Source organism: Vulpes lagopus, chromosome 4 (assembly GCF_018345385.1).
Source record: "Vulpes lagopus strain Blue_001 chromosome 4, ASM1834538v1, whole genome shotgun sequence".
Lineage (NCBI taxonomy): Eukaryota > Metazoa > Chordata > Mammalia > Carnivora > Canidae > Vulpes > Vulpes lagopus.
In genome coordinates, this window is record NC_054827.1 from 68846029 (window position 1) to 68863187 (window position 17159).

Below are 17159 nucleotides of genomic sequence, written 5' to 3' on the forward strand. Positions count from 1 at the left end.
CCTTCAACATACTCAACCTAATTTTGGGAGATATACAAGATAATTTTGTGGTTTTTGTTTTCTCTGTCTCACTTTGTTCTACAATGGGGGAAGTTAATTCCTTCTAAAACATGACCAGCAGCACCCACAACCAAGGGGTACACCACGCAGGTTCATTCTGTGAGGTTATATTTGCTCTTCCTTCCCATCCTGCCCCCCTCTTATCTCCTGTATGTTCTGATGGCCAATGGTGGGGCTCTCTACAAGTATTGCTGGTTTATATAAATCTGGGACTGAGCATCGCCTAACATACAGAACTGAATACACTCAGAACCAAGAGGATCGCCCTCTAGGACCCCTCAGGTAGACTACTCTATCCCCCCACTATAACTTCCTCACCATCACCATCTCCCAGTACCCCCTTGCCATTCTTCTCTTGTTTTTCCCGCTTTTCTTTTCTTCCCCCTTTTTTTCCTCTTCTTTGCGATTTTTTTTTTTTACTACTTTATTTTAAAATTTATTTTTCACTTTAGTGGTCCTTTTGTATTATTTCGTTCTGGTCTTTGTTTTCACTTTCTGGTCTCTGACCTCGTCAAAATCATCTAGGGTGAAATTTACTTAGATTGTGGTTGGTAGTCTTGATTCAGCCCACTCATATAGCCACTCTGCACTGAGCAAAATGACTAGAAGAACTCACCACAAAAGAATCAGAAACAAAACTCTCTGCCACAGAGTTACAGAATTTGAATTACAATTTGATGTCAGAAAGCCAATTCAGAAGCACATTTATAAAGCTACTGGTAGCTCTGGAAAAAAGCATCAAGGCTTCTAGAGACTTCATGACTGCAGAATTTAGATCTAATTAGGCCAAAATTAAAAATCAGTTAAATGAGATGCAATACAAACTGGAGGTCCTAATGACAGGGGTTAATGAAGTAGAAGAAACAGTGACATAGAAGACAAGACAAGTTGATGGCAAGGAAGTTGAGGAAAAAAAAAAAAAAACAGTTAAGAGACCATGAGGAAAGGTTGAAGGAAATAAATGATAGCCAGAGAAGGAAAAAATCTATGTATAATTGGGGTTCCAGAGAATGCCAAGAGGGACAGAGGGTCAGAAAACATATTTGAACAAATCATAGCTGAGAACTACCCTAATTTGGGAGGGAAACAGGAATTCAGATCCAGGAGATAAAGAGGCCCTCCACCAAAAAAAAAAAATCAATAAAAAGCATTCAATACCTCGACATTTAGTAGTGAAACTTGCAAATTACAAAGAGAAAATCCTTAAAGGAGCAAGAGACAAGAAATCCCTAACCTTTATGGGGAGAAGTAATAGGCTAACATCAGACCTTTCCACAGAGACCTGGCAGGCCAGAAAGGGCTGGCAGGATATATTCGGGGTCCTAAATGAGATGAACCTGCAGCCAAGAATACTCTATCCAGCAAGGCTCTCATTCAGAATAGAAGGAGAGAGAGTTTCCAAGACAGGCAGAAACTGAAAGAATATGTGACCACCAAACCAGCTCTGCAAGAAATATTAAGGGGGACCCTGTAAAAGAAAGACAAAGTCCAAAGAAATAAGCCACAAAAACAGGGACTGAATAGGTATTATGAGGACACTAAATTTGCATCTTTCTATAGTAACTCTGAGCATGAAAGGGCTAAATGATCCCATCAAAAGATGCAGGGTATTGGATTGGATACCAAAGCAAGACCCATCTATTTGCTGTCTACAAGAGACACATTTTAGACCTAGGAACACCTCCAGGCTGAAAATGAAAGGGTGGAGAACTATTTACCATTCAAATGGTCCTCAGAGGAAAGCAGGGGTAGCAATCCTCATATCAGATAAACTAAAGTTTCTCCCAAAGACTGTAGTAAGAGATGAAGAGGGATACTGTATCATACTTAAAGTATTTAACAAGAGGACCTAACAATCATGAATATTTATGCCCCTAATGCAGAAGTTGCCAAGTATATCAATTAATAACCAAAGTAAAGACATACTTAGATAATAATACTTAAGTGTAGGAGACTTCAACATGGCACTTTCTGCAAATGACAGATATTCTCGGTAAAATGTCATCAAAGAAACAAGAGCTTTAAATAATACACTGGACCAGGTGGGTTTCACAGATACATACAGAATTTTGCATCTGAACACAACTGAATATACATTCTTCTTAAGTGCACATGGAACTTTCTCCACAATACACCACATACTGGGTCAGAAATCACGTCTCAACTGATACCAAAGAGTTGGGATTGTCCCCTGCATATTTTCAGACCATAATGCTTTAAATTAGAACTCAATCACAAGAAATTTGCAAGAAACTCAAACACATGGAGGTGAAAGAGCATCCTGCTAAAAGATGAATGAGTCAACCAGGAAATTAGAGAAGAATTAAAAAGATTCATGGAAACTAATAAAAGTGAAGATACAACCGTTCAAAATCTTTGGGAGGGAAATACATGGCAATAAAGCCTCCCTCAAAAAAATTGGAAAAAACTCAAATACACAAGCTAACCTCCCACCTAAAGGAACTGGAGAAAGAACAGCAAGTATAACCTACACCAAGCAGAAGAGAGTTAATAAAGATAGAGACCAGAAGAACTGTAGAACAGGTCAATAAAACCAGGAGTTGGTTCTTTGAAAGAATTAATAACATAGATATACCATTAACCAGCCTTCTTAAAGAGAAAGACAAATTAATAAAATCATTAATGAAAGAGGAGAGACCACAACCAATACCAAGGAAATACAAATGATTCTAAAAACGTATTATGAGCAGCTATATGCCAATAAACTAGGCAATCTAGGAGAAATGGATACATTTCTGGAAATCCACAAATTACAGAAACTGGAACAGGAAGAAATAGAAAACCTGAACAGGCTGATAACCAGGGAGGAAATTGAAGCAGTCATCAAAAACCTCCTGACACAAAAGTCCAGGGCCAGATGGCTTCCCAGGGGAATTCTATCAAACATTTAAAGAAACAATACCTATTCTACTAAAGCTACTCCAAAAGATAGAAAGAGATGAAATATTCCAAACTGATGTTATGAGGCCAGCATCACCTTAATTCCAAAACCAGACAAAGACCCCTCCAAAAAGGAGAATTATAGACCAATATCCCTGATGAATACAGATGCAATAATTCTCAACAAGGGATCCAACAGTACATTAAGAAGATTATTCACCATGACCAAGTGGGATTTATTCCTGGGATGCCAGGCTGGTTCAACACTTGTAAAACAGTGTGATAGATCACGTCAATGAGAAAAAAAAACAAGAACCATGTGATCCTCTCAATAGATGCAGAGAAAGCATTTGGCAAAATACATCATCCATTTCTGATCAAAACTCTTCAGAATGTAGGATAGAGGAACATTCCTCACCATCTTCAAAGCCATCTATGAAAAGCCCATAGCAAATATAATACTCAGGGGAAAGGCTCCCAGTGTTTCCCTATTAAGATCAGGAACACAACAGGATTGTCCACTCTCACCACTGCTATTCAACATAGTACTAGAAGTCCTAGCTTCAGCAATCAGGCAACAAAAAGAAATAAAAGGCATTCACATTGGCACAGAAGAAAAACTCTCCCTCTTCTCAGATGACATGATACTGTACATAGAAAACCCAAAAGACTCCACCCCAAAATTGCTAGAACTCATACAGCAATTTGGCAGTGTGGCAGGATACTAAATCAATGCCCAGAAATCAGTGGCATTTCTATACACTAACAATGAGACTGAAAAAAAGAGAAGTTAAGGAGTTAATCCCATTTACAATTGCACCAAAAGCCTAAGATTCCTAGGAATAAACCTAACCAAAGGAGTAAAGGATCTATACCCTAAAAACTACAGAAAACTTCTGAAAGAAATTGAGGAAGACACAAAGAGATGGAAGAATATTCCATGCTCATGGATTGGCAGAATTAATATTGTGAAAATGTCTATGCTACCCAGGGCAATTTACACACTCAATGCAATCCCTATCAAAATACCACAGACTTTCTTCAGAGAGTTGGAACAAATAATCTCAAGATTTGTATGGAATCAGAAAAGACCCTGAATAGCTAGGGGAATATTGAAAAAGAAAACCAGAGCCGGGGGCATTACAATGCCAGATTTCAGGTTGTACTACAAAGCTGTGATCATCAAGACAGTGTGGTACTGGCACAAAAAAACAGACACATAGATCAGTGGAACAGAAAAAAGAACCCAGTAATAGGCCCTCAACGCTATGGTCAACTAATATTTGACAAAGCAGGAAAGATTATCCACTGGAAAAAGGACGGTCTCTTCAATCAATGGTGCTGGGAAAATTGGACAGCCATGTGCAGAAGAATGAAGCTAGACCATTCTCTTACACCACACACAAAGATAAACTTGGATGAAAGATCTAAATGCGAGACAAGAATCCATCAAAATCCTAGAGGAGGACACAGGCAACAGCCTTTTTGAACTTGGCCACAGCAACTTCTTTCAAGACACATCTATGAAGACAAGGGAAACAAGTAAAAATGAACTATTGGGACTTCATTAGGATAAAAAGCTTCTGCACAGTGAGGGAAACAGTCAACAAAACTAAAAGACGACCTACAGAATGGGAGAAGATATTTGCAAATGACCTGATAAAGGGCTAGCATCCAAGATCTATAAAGAACTTATTAAACTCAACAGCAAAGAAACAAATAATCCAATCATGAAATGGGCAAAAGACATGAACAGACATTTCACCAGAGAAGACCTACACATGGCCAGCAAGCATGTGAGAAAATGCTCCGCATCACTGGCCATCAGGGAAATACAAACCAAAACCATAATGAGATCCCACCTCACACCAGTGAGAATGGTGAAAACTAACAAGGCAGGAAACAACAAATGTCAGAGAGGATGTGGAGAAAGGGGAACCCTCTTGCACTGTTGGTGGGAATGTGAACTGGTGCAGCCACTCTGGAAAACTGTGTGGAGGTTCCTCAAAGAGTTAAAAATAGATCTGCCCTACCACCCAGCGATTGCACTGCTAGGGATTTACCCCAAAGACACAGGTGCAGTGAAACGGTAGGACACTTGCACCCCGATGTTTATAGCAGCAATGTCCACAATAGCCAAACTGTGGAAGGAGCCCCGGTGTCCATCGACAGATGAATGGATAAGGAAGAAGTGGTCTATGTATACAATGGAATGTTAGCCATGAAAAAATGACAAATACCCACCATTTGCTTTGACGTGGTTGGAACTGGAGGGTATTATGCTGAGTGAAGTAAGTCAATCAGAGAAGGGCAATCATCACATGGTTTCACTCATACAGGGAATATAAAAAAAATAGTGAAAGGGAGTATAGAGGAAAGGAGAGAAAATGAGTGGGATATATCAGAGAGGGTGATAAACCATGAGACACTCCTCTAATTCTGGGAAATGAACAAGGGTAGTGGAAGGGGAGGAGAGTGGGGGGATGGGGTGACTGGGTGATGGGCAGGGGACAGGATGACCACTGGGTGTTATACTAATGTTGCCAAATCTAATTCCAATTAAAAAAACATACAAAAAAATGATGGATACAGAATATTCTACCCAAAGCCTACAGAATACACATGGTTTTCAATGCACATGGAACAACCTCCAGAATAGAGCACATGTCAGGCCACACATCTCAGGAAGTTTAAGAAAGCTGAAATAATAAACTCATGCTTATCAATTAATCTATGACATAGGAGTTAAGAATATACAATGACAAAAAGACAGTATCTTCCACAAATGGTGCTGAGAATACTGGACAAATGAAACAGGACTATTTTCTTATGCCATACACATAAAAATAAACTCAAAATGGATTAAAGGCCTAAATGTAAAGCCTGAAACCATGAAAACCATATAAGGGAACATAGGCAGTAATTTCTGACACATGGACTCTAGAAACATATTTCTACATGTGTCTCCACAGCAAGGGAAACACAAGCAAAAATAAAGTATTGAGACTATGTCAAAACAAAAACATTCTGTACAGCATAAAAAAATATCAATGAAACAAAGAAGCAGCCTATTAAATGGGAGAACATATATGCAAAGGATGTATATCATAAGGGGTTGATTTCCAAAGTACATGCAGAACTTCCACACTCAACACACACACACACACACACACACACACATACACACACACACAAAATCCCATCTGATTAAAAAATGGACAGAGGACCCGAATGGATATTTTCCCAAGGAAGACACCCGGATGGCCAACAGAAACGCGAAAAGATGCTCAACATCACTCATCATCAGGGAAATGCAAATCAAAACCAAAAGGAAACATCACATTACACCTGTGAGAATGGCTAACATCAAAGACAAACCAGTTTTGGTGAGGATATGGAGAAAACAGAGCCCTCATGTACTTACTGTTGATGGGATTGCAAAGTGATACAACCATTATGATAAATAGTTTGGGGTTTTCTCAAAAAATGATAAATGGAAATACCATAGGATCCAGTAATTCTGCTACTGGACATTTACCCAAAGAAAATGTAAGCACTAATTCAAAAAGATGCACACACTCCTGGTTATTTCAGCAGTATTTACTGTAGCCTAGAAAAGGAAGCAACTTAAGTGTCCATCAATTGATTAACAGATAAAGAAGATGTGATATGTAGGTCGTGGATAAGCACACAGCCATAGAAAGGACGAGACCGTGCCATTTGTGACAATATGGGTGGACCTAGATTTTATTACACTAAATGAATTAAGTCAGGCTGAGAAAGACATACCATATGATTTCAATCACATGTGAAATCTAAGGAACAGATAAACAGAATTATCCACATAAATTGAACAAACTGATGATTGTCAGGGGAAGGAGGTGACGGGCAAAATGGGTAAAGGGGAGGGTAGATACAGGCTTCCACTTTAGCCAGTTCTTAGAATTACCAAATATTTTAAACCTATCTTTTTCTTCATTTTTCCTTTATTGTGTGATTGAGGAAACTTTTTTCTTTTTATTTCCCTGATAGCATGTGAGGTTAAATATTTGTTTATATTTAAAAGTAATTTTAATACATTTTTTATGGTTTGTTTAAAACTTTTCCAATTCTTTTTTCATTCCATTTTTTAAATAATTTTTTTCCTCACATGGGTCTTAAATATTTTCCCCAGTTTATTACTACTTTGGAAAAAAAAAACTTGTTCTTGATCTACTTTTATAAAAAAGTTTAATATTTAATTAAATTTTTGTCCAATAGTTGTTCTTATAGGATGCCTTCATATTTTAGCTTGTTAAATGGGTTTTTATCCTTTAAAGTTTTGAACGTTTAATTTTCTAGTATTTTTAGGGTTTTATATTTTATGTTTAGTATCTGTAATTTATATTATGAGGCAAAAAGTAAATTTCCAACCCATTTTTCTTCTAGCAGTTTGATAGCTTAACTCCAATCTTTTGGTCTATGATCCATTCGGAATAAAGTTGATTTGTATTTTGTATGTGATAAAGGTTTTGTTTTGTTTTGCTTTTTGGTGTATGTTTATCTAGTTTTTCTAACATCATTTATTGAAAATATTTCCTTTCTTCACTGGCAACTGTGTCAGAAAAAGATGGAAGAGGGAGAGGGGAGCAAGAACAGGACAAGATGATGCCTGTGGGGAGCCCGAGGGGTAGCACAATAGAGGTAAACCTCTTCTGCTGGTCACACAAATGTACACATGTGAAAACTGCACAGAATATACATACACACAGAATGCATGTAAAGATTGTGAAACTTGAATAGAATTGATGTAATTGGTGGATTTTAGCTGTAATATACTGTACTTCTTATACAATATGTGACCATTAGAAGGAACTGGCAAATGGTGTATGGGATTTACTTTTTATTTTGTAATAATACTGACCAACATTATCTGTGAAAACAATAAAATAAAAGGTAATACTTTTAACAGTAACTTTGACAATTATCAAATCCTTGAAGTTAAAACCAGGAAATATTGAACAAAAAATGTGTTTATTAACGACCAAAAGAGAGACAAATTTTCAAGTCAAGAAGTATTACATAAACAAGCAACTATTTGAGGAAAAATTGTTACTAACCTACTCAGTGATCTCATTTGCTAGAATAAGCTTTTTTATCTCAGTAAAATGGTCCAAAAGGTACAATACAGGGTGAAGAGTTCAGTGGAAGTAGTTGACTTTCATAAAACATTTGTGTATCTAAATGGAATGGATCAAAATGCAGTTGCAATAACAAATTAAATGGGTTTCTATGTCCACTGCAATTTTAAAAATTTATCTTTTTGAGCAAAATCTGTCTGCAGAACATATATAAAAATGCCTACGATAATGATTGTACAACTTCCTAGGATATTTTTTTTTTAATTTTAGAGAGAGCACTCATGTGTGAATAGGCCTAGGGGCAGAAGGAGGAGATGATCTCAACATTGAGTGCAGAACCCAACGTGGGCTCCACCTCAGGATCATGAGATCTTGACCTGAACCAAAACCAAGAGTTAAATGCTTGACTGTACCACCCAGGGGCACCTCCCATGACATTGTTAAAAATATGTTATCACCACATCCAAGGGGATGCAACAGGAAGACAGATGCCCGTTCAACATAAAATAAATGTTTTATCAATCAGACAGGGTTACACATGAAGCTAACAGCTTTGAAGGTAGTAGGCTCTCTCTTCTGAATGTGTTCATTCACAGATGCAAATGTTCAATCATAGCAGCAACAAATTTGGACTGGAAGTACTGCAAATAGCTTTAAAATGTAGATTATATTTAAAAAATGGTCCTCATTCATGTATTTTAAAAACAGAACTTCACAGCTGGATGGATTGCCTAATTATCTATTAGTTCTAGTCCCAAACTACATTTGAAAACGAGAAGAGGCCCAGATATACTAGTGGTGCAGCTCAGAATAAAGCCCTACCTCTTTTTATAAATGAGGTTATACTTTGCAGAATGCTTTCACTAGGTTACCTCATTTGATTATACTGCTTAGAAAAAGGAGACACATGTAGAATCAGTGATGTATAGAAGTTGTCACAAGGTGTCCGGTAGATACTAGCGGAGCCAGAGCTTAGATCCAGCACTTTTTCCCTGTATAACACTCTAGGGTACCATTTTGTTTTCCATAATAAGCAGTGCGATGAGCTTGTGGTAGGCAGAGTAATGGTATCCCAAAGGTGACCACTTCTGATCTTTAGATCTGTGAATGTTATCTTGCGTGGCAAAAGAGTTATTTATTTATTTTTTTTAAATTTGATTGCATTTAGGATCTTGAGATGGGATACTATCCTGGATTATCTAACCTTAGTGCCATCACCAGGGTTCTTCTAAGAAAAAGTCAGAAGAGTCACAATCAGATTCATCTAATGGAAACATATTTGTCTGATGTGGGACTACAACCCAGCAATACAGGGCAGCCTCTAGAAGTTGAAAAAGATAAGCAAATGGATTCTTCCTTGGAGCCTTCAGAAAAAATAGATACCAAATGACATTGATATTTTAGCCTTGTGTAAACCATTTCAGACTTCTGACTTCCAGAACTACCAGAGAATTAATTTATGGTAATCTGTTACAGCACTAATAGGAAACCAACACAGAGCTCTTGAGGTAATACTTCTTATTGATAAATACCTTGGTAATTTTGTTGTAGGTTTAATATTCTGACTAGGAATTTGCTTTGTAATAGAAAATTCATTTAAAAAAAGATTTTGATTTACTGCTTGTGTTTTTCTTTCTTTTGATTTTTTTTCACTACTCAATGAAAAAAAAAGTTTTGATTTCTCATACCTAAGGATGTGTTTTCCACATTATGAATACTCTTTCAGCCTGTTAATTCCTTCTGGGTTATTTTACAGAAAAAAAAAAAAGTTACCCTTTCATGGTTGTATGACTTGTTAGTGAATTGTGTGTGGTCCCAGTAACTTAGTATCAGCAGAGGCCTATATGGCATGGGATTCTTAGAACCTTATTTGAGTTCTCTGTAAGATGAGGAGTATTAATTTCATATTTATAGACATGTACATTAATAAAAATGTTTCATTTTAAATTATTAAGATTAGTTTTCCATATGGGGCCTCCATTATATTTTTCCTATGATTTTTTTAAATGATTTTATTTATTTATTCAAGAGAGACACAGAGAAATAGGCAGAGGAAGAAGCAGGCAGGGAGCCTGATGCCAGACTCCATCCCAGGACCCTGGGATCACAACCTGAGCCAAAGGTAGATGCTCAACCACTGAGCCACCCAGCTGCCCCATGCGTATGCTTTAAACTTGTCAACTGAAGAGAATTCTGGCCATATCTATTTATATACTGTTAATACAAGGTTCATTATCATGAATTTGTGCCACACCACCTTTGCTTCTGATATGCATGAAGGTACCAGTACTGCTTATGCAGGGTCCTAGATTCAAATATAGGCATTTTTTTTTTCCTCAGGTCAACAACTGCTGAATTATAAACCAGCCACTCAATCTATGATTAAGGGTCTATAGAGTCATTTCTAAGAGAGAAGAGCCTTTACTGGAGTTATCCTATCCCAATAGGAGGCACTGTTTGCTGGGGAAATAAATGGTGGTCTGAAAAAGCCCTGGAGCCCCTCTGGATATTTCTGGATCCATTTATTATAGATTACAAGTGAACTTTTAAAATTTTCCTTAAGGATTTGAGGAAGAATAACCATAGGACATTCAAATCCTCAATAACTGACCTTATTCATACATTCAAAAGTAGTAATGCTCAAGTTCAACTTTTTCCTCAGTCACTATGAAACCATGCTTAATTTCTTAAAGCCTCAAGAAGGCTTTCTTTTTTTTAAAACAAGAAAGTAGTATGTATAGGTTAGTTTCTCATCTCTTAAATATTCAGCTATAAAATTATAAATTATGATCCTTAATTCACAAATATTGTGTCGCACAAAACAACAGTTATGACAAAAACATGTCATGTCTTTATCTGGAGTAGAAATTACAGAAGGAATGAAAAAGACCAAAAGTAGGATCTCTCTTTTCAATTAGCAATAATCACGCCTCAGGTAAACCTCATTGGCTACGATACTGCCACAGCGCAAAGCTAGTAGGATCTCTATTTGAAAAAAAAAAATTACAAAAATTACTCTTGTTCTCATGTATATGTAAAATATATTTGAGAAAATTTATTAACTTATCTAGGTTTAATTCATCAGGCCATTTAATAGATGGCTGGCTTGGACTTGAAAAGTATTAGCCAACTCAGCATTCATTCATACCTTTGAAAAAAGCTGTACATATTTAATGTATACAACTCAAGGAGTTTGAAGATAAATACCCACCTGTGAAACCATCACCACAGTCTATGCATTAACATATCCATCACCTCTAAAAGTTTCCTCCTGCCATGTTTATTCTTGGTCATTGTGGTAACAACACTTAATATTGTATATTGAAAAGTTTGCTAGAAGAGTAGCTCTTATGTTGACTAGAGGTGCTATTCTGTACAGATCTCTAGGACTTATTTATCTTGTCTAACTGTACTCTTTGACTAATACTTCCTCCTTTTCCTGAGACAGTGTTGGCTCTTTACCCATACGCTGTATATATCCTTCAAGCATCAAAAGAATAACCCAGTGTTAAATTACCATATCTCTTTCCTGCTATTTACCTTCAGTTGTCTTCTGTGCTTTTATGAGCTCACTGACTACTCTAAATCAACGCACTTAAATAGTCTTATAAATATCCTCTTGCCTACTCATCCAGAACTCATTATTATTTATGTTGAGAGAATAATGAAGCTCTGGTTCATCGACATTATGATTTATATCACTTTGAGGAAGGAAGGAGATTACAATAACTTAAACTTATTGCTGTATAGCTTTTTTTTTTCCCAATATAGACTTCAACATTTTTTGTAGGTAATGCTTTATTTTTTATTTTTCTAGCAAAGCTTTGGAAACTTGCAGGAAATGAATATATGAAAACTTTTGGTTTACTGAGCCCATCTTTTTATTTTTACACTCCTAGATTACAAAGATTAGATTTTATGATTTTCAATTAACTCCACATGCATGGGACTCAGGTCAATAATGCTGATGATATGGGCAAAATATTTGTACTTTAGGATCAAGGCTACATAATGTACTAATTCTTATTGGGGAAAAAAAAACTTTCAATAGTTTCAAACATACAGCAAATCAAGTAATACTTTAAAAAAATGTTGCAAATGCCATCAAAGGAAAGACAGTGATTAAATCATACAGTATTAGGCAAACATAAGTCCAATAGCTTTTTTACTGTTTTCATAATGAAATGATTATAAGAAGGGTTGTCTCTAAATTGAATATGGCACAGGAATCCATGTATTCCATAAAGGTATCTATTGGAGTATATAATACTGTACCCATTTTTACCTTATTAACTCACAAGTTGTTTCAATACACATTTTCCTTTGTCAGAGTAATCTGAGGGCAAAAAAGTAATCTCAGTTAACTAGAATATGCCCAACAGCATGTTCTCTGGCAGTGTCCATCCAAACTAAGGTTGGAGTTTTCATTTTATTTTTCAAAGGAGAACACAGCTCAAAAAAATTTTATCTATTAATATAAGCTGCTCACTCCAAATGCCGTGTTTCAGAAGTTTTATAACCTGGTTATTCACATATAAGCAAACAACTTTTACCCCTGCAAAAGATTTCTTTGACTACTCTTTAGCTGAAATTTTAGTCATACACACAAGGCAACACACACATTTATATTCTAAGTGTTTTCAATTGTTGTATGTAGTGCACTTAATTTTGCAACCTCTCTTCTAGTTGTAAAAGATGGGACACAAGCAAGTAATTAAGTCGCTATTTTAGATGGCATTCAGAGAAGTAGAAATATAAAATTCAATAGGATGTACAATTCTCTTGGAAGAGGTAACCCAGCAGTCAGGAGATAACATCTGTAAATATTTATGCACTCAACATAAGAGCACCTAAATATATAAAGCAGATATTAACAGACCTGAAGCAAGACCTAGCAATACTATAAGAGTAGAGGACTTTAATACCATAGTTTCATTAATGCAGATATCATCCAGACAGAAAAATCAATATGGAAACATCAACTTTAAATGACATATCAGGCCAGAAGACTTTACTATCCAGAAGCCACAAAATACACATTCTTCTCAAGTGCTCTTGGAACACTCTCCAGGATAGATCATATGTTAGGCCACAAAACAATCTTAGAAAATTTAAGATTAAAATAATATGAAGCATCTTTTCTGAATACATTGGTATGAAGCTAGAAATAAATTACAAGAAAAAAAAATAGAAAATTCACCAATACATTTCTATTAAGGAACAGGTTTGAACAGCCAATGAGTTAAAGAAAAAAAAATCAAAAGTTAAATTTTAAAATACTTGAGACAAAGGTAAATGGAGATAAGATATAACAAAACTTATGGAATATAGTAAAAGCAGTTCTAAAAGGATGTTCATTGTGTTAAAGCCTACCTTAAAAATATTAGAAAAATCTCAAGTAAAGAACACAAGAAGAATAAAGCCCAAAGTTAGTAGAAGGAAAGAGACAATGGAAAAGTTAAAAAATAAAAAAGTTCTTAGTTTTATTTAAAATTTTATTATTTGATTAAAAGAGAGAGCAAGCACAAGCAGGGGAAGTGGCAGAGGGAGAAGTAGATTCCTGGCTGGCAGGAGCCCAATCTGAGGCTCAATCCCAGAACACTGGGATTATGAACTGAGTTAAAGGTAGACACTTAACTGGCTGAGCCGCCCAGGTACCCCCAAAAGCTTGATCTTTGAAAAGATAAATAAAACTGAAAACCGTTAGTCAGACTCATAAAAAATAATTCAGAAATGAAAACAACTAATACTACAGAATTATAAAGGATCATAACAAAGTGCCACAATTATATAGTCAACAAATTGGAACAACCTAGAAGAAAAGTATAAATTCCCGAAAACATAGGACCTCCACGACTGAATCATGAGAAAGTAGAAAATCTGAATAGTTCAAAAACTGGTAATCCGTAATCAACAAATTCCCAACAAATAAGATTTCAGGATCTGACGCTTTAATAGTCCATTCTTTCCAATAGTCAAAGAACAATTAACACCAGTTCTTCTCACATTAGAGGTATTCCCTCCTCTAGTTTTTGAAACAAATTCATTTTTTATGAGGCCAGAATTACCCTGATAACAAAAACAGGTTTGAACACCACAAGAAAGTAATAGATCAGTATCCCTGGTGAACATAAATGCAATTTTTTTCATAGAACTAGAACATACATTTCTAAAATTTAATGGAACCACAGAAGACCCCTTAGAGCCAATGCAATCTTGAGAAATAATAAAGCTGGAAGCATCACATTGCCTGATTTTAAATTATATTACAAAACTGTAGGAATCCACACACTATGGGATTGGCATTAAAACAGACAAAATGATCAAAATTACAGCCCAGGAATAAACCCATGAAAACATGGTCAATGAGTTTACAGTGAAAGCAGCAAGAAAATACAATGGAAATGGCATAGTCTTTTCAATAAATGGTACTGGGAACACTGGACAACCACATGCCAAAGAATGATACTCTTCACTACCTTACCCTACACATACAAATAAATTCTTTAAGCCACCATGAATTTAAGACCTGAAACGCTAAAATTTCCATAAGATAGTAATAGCAGTAAGCTCCTTGGCAATCAGTGTTGCGGGTAACTCTTTGAGTAAAACACTAAAAGCAAAGGCAAGACAAGCATAAATAATTGGGATTCCAGGGAATTAAAAAGCTTCTGTACAGCCAAGGAAACCATCAGCAAAACATAAAGGCCAGCTATAGGATGGAAGGAAATTTTTGCACATCTTATGTAATAAGGGCCTAATATCCAAAATAGATAAAGAGCTCCTACAACTTAATAGCATAAAATTATCTAATTAAAAATGGATAGAAGATCTTAATAGACATCTTCAAATTGAGCCATATACATGTCCAACAGGTGCACAAGAAGATGTTCAACATCAATAACCATCAGGGAAATACAAGTTACAGTTGAAATGAGTTATTACTTTAAACCTGCTAGAATAGCAATTACAAAACAAACAAAAAACACAAAAAAACAAAACCAAAATCAGAAAACCAATCTAACAAAACCAACCAATAAACACAAAAACACCCAATGAAACAACTGATAGGGATAAAAATGGAACCTCATGTACGGTCAGTAGGAATGTAAAACGGTTACTAGAGAAAACAGTATGGAGTGTCCTCAAAAAATTAAAAATTCAACTACCGTGTGATCTAGTCATGTCACTTATGGAAATTTAAAGAAAATGAAAACACTAGCAAATAGATCTTTTCAGAATTCTGTACAATAGCAAAGACATAAAAATACCCGAATATCTATCAACAGATGAAGGGATAAAGAAAATGTAATATGTAGACACAAGGAAGTTTTATACAGCTATTAACAATATGTATGGACCTTGGAAGTATTATGCTAAGTGAAATAAGTCATTCAGAAAAAGACATGCCATATCATCTCCCATATATGTGGGATCTGGGAAAATGAAATCAAAACCTCAGCTCATGGATATAAAGGACAGATTGGTGGTTGCCCGAAGCAAGGGGGTACAGAGTGAGTAAAATGGTAAAGAGGGTCAAAAGATTCAAGTTTCCAGTTATAAAATGGTAACTCATGGGGATTTAAGACCCAGTATGGGGACTACAGTTAATACCGGATTATCTATTTTGAGTGTACCATGTGCATAACTAGGTGTGGTGATGGATATTAACTAGACTTACTATGGTGATATTTTGCTAATATACCAATGTCAAATCATTACATTGCATATCTGAGATTAATAGGTCAATTAAATTTAAAAAGTTCACAACGGAGTACCAAAAAATAAAAATAAAAAAAAAAAAAGGGCAAAGAGTGAAAGAAAACTTTCCTGTCTCTTTTTATAAAGACACTAATCCTATCTTATCAGGGCCCCACTCTTATGACCTCATTTAATGTTAAGTTAGCTCTTACAGGACCTATTTTCAAATATAGTTATATTGGCAGTTAATGTTTCAACATAGGAAATTGGGGAAGGGGGGACGCAAATCAAGATGAAGCACCAAGTACACAATTTTATGTGGTTATTATTTTCTTTCATGCCATTATTTTGTGGGATTAATTTAAGCAGAAAAAAAATATGAGTTTTGTTGACCCCTTAAAATTTTTATTTTTTCTTTTTGAAGTCAGAAGCAGCAGAAAAGTTGGCTTGTTGTCATTGTGTTTTCTGTATTAGGTTTTTATTTATCTTTCAGTAATTTAGCTAATGAGTTGGCTGATTTCTCCTCCCAAACGCACATCTCTGGTTAAGTTCCATCAGTAAGAATGGGGGGTAGGCACTCCTTTCTCCGTATGATGGAGTTTGTTACTTTATTCCAGCAAAGAGTATAAAATGCATGTTGACACCTATAGGGCTTCTGTTGGACTAAATCAGCAATTTTGGTTCACATCATTTTTAGAGCCACTAATAGGTTTTTTAAATTCATAATTATTTATTCTTTTACATCTTTTGCTAAGAAAAGGTAGTGTATCTTATGTTGCAGGCCCCTCACATAAGACAGTGGAATTCTCACTTGTTCTCCTGTAAACTGAGACTTGACTTCCAAGACCCACTTGCAGACTCAGAAGAAAATAAGAAATCCAATAACGGACATCAAGGAGCCCATCTACTCCATCTTGTTTGCATTTATTATATCTTAGTTTTACACAGAGTTATAAGCCTAACAATTCTATCCATAGTTTTATAGTTGAATTTACATGACAAACATTTTGACAAAATAATTTGGGCCTACTTTGTGGAGGAGGAAAAGTGGGAGATCCATGGATATTCTGTGGTTATAAACTGGGTCTATTTCTATTCCAACCTCCAGAGTTCTGTATATTAGCTACTAAATTTGAGAAGACAGCACATCTTAGGGATCTGCTGTAATCTGCAGAAACACATAGAAGACTTTATTTCATCCAGTCAGTCAGGGGCTGGGTGGCTCTCAAAAGTTTTTCAACTTGTACAGTAAGCTTTTGTTGAGTGCTATATGCATAGTAAGCATGCTACTGTGCTAAGTACTGGTTATCTGTAATCATAAATAGGCTACCTGACTTTGAGAGATTTACAGCTTATAAAGTGTAGCAGGCATGTAAA

General features: G+C 35.7%; 1 pseudogene; it reads right to left on the reverse strand.

Moving 5' to 3' along the window:
- Positions 1 to 10901: 10901 nt before the first annotated feature.
- Positions 10902 to 11056, reverse strand: LOC121490313 (annotated as a pseudogene).
- Positions 11057 to 17159: the final 6103 nt, after the last annotated feature.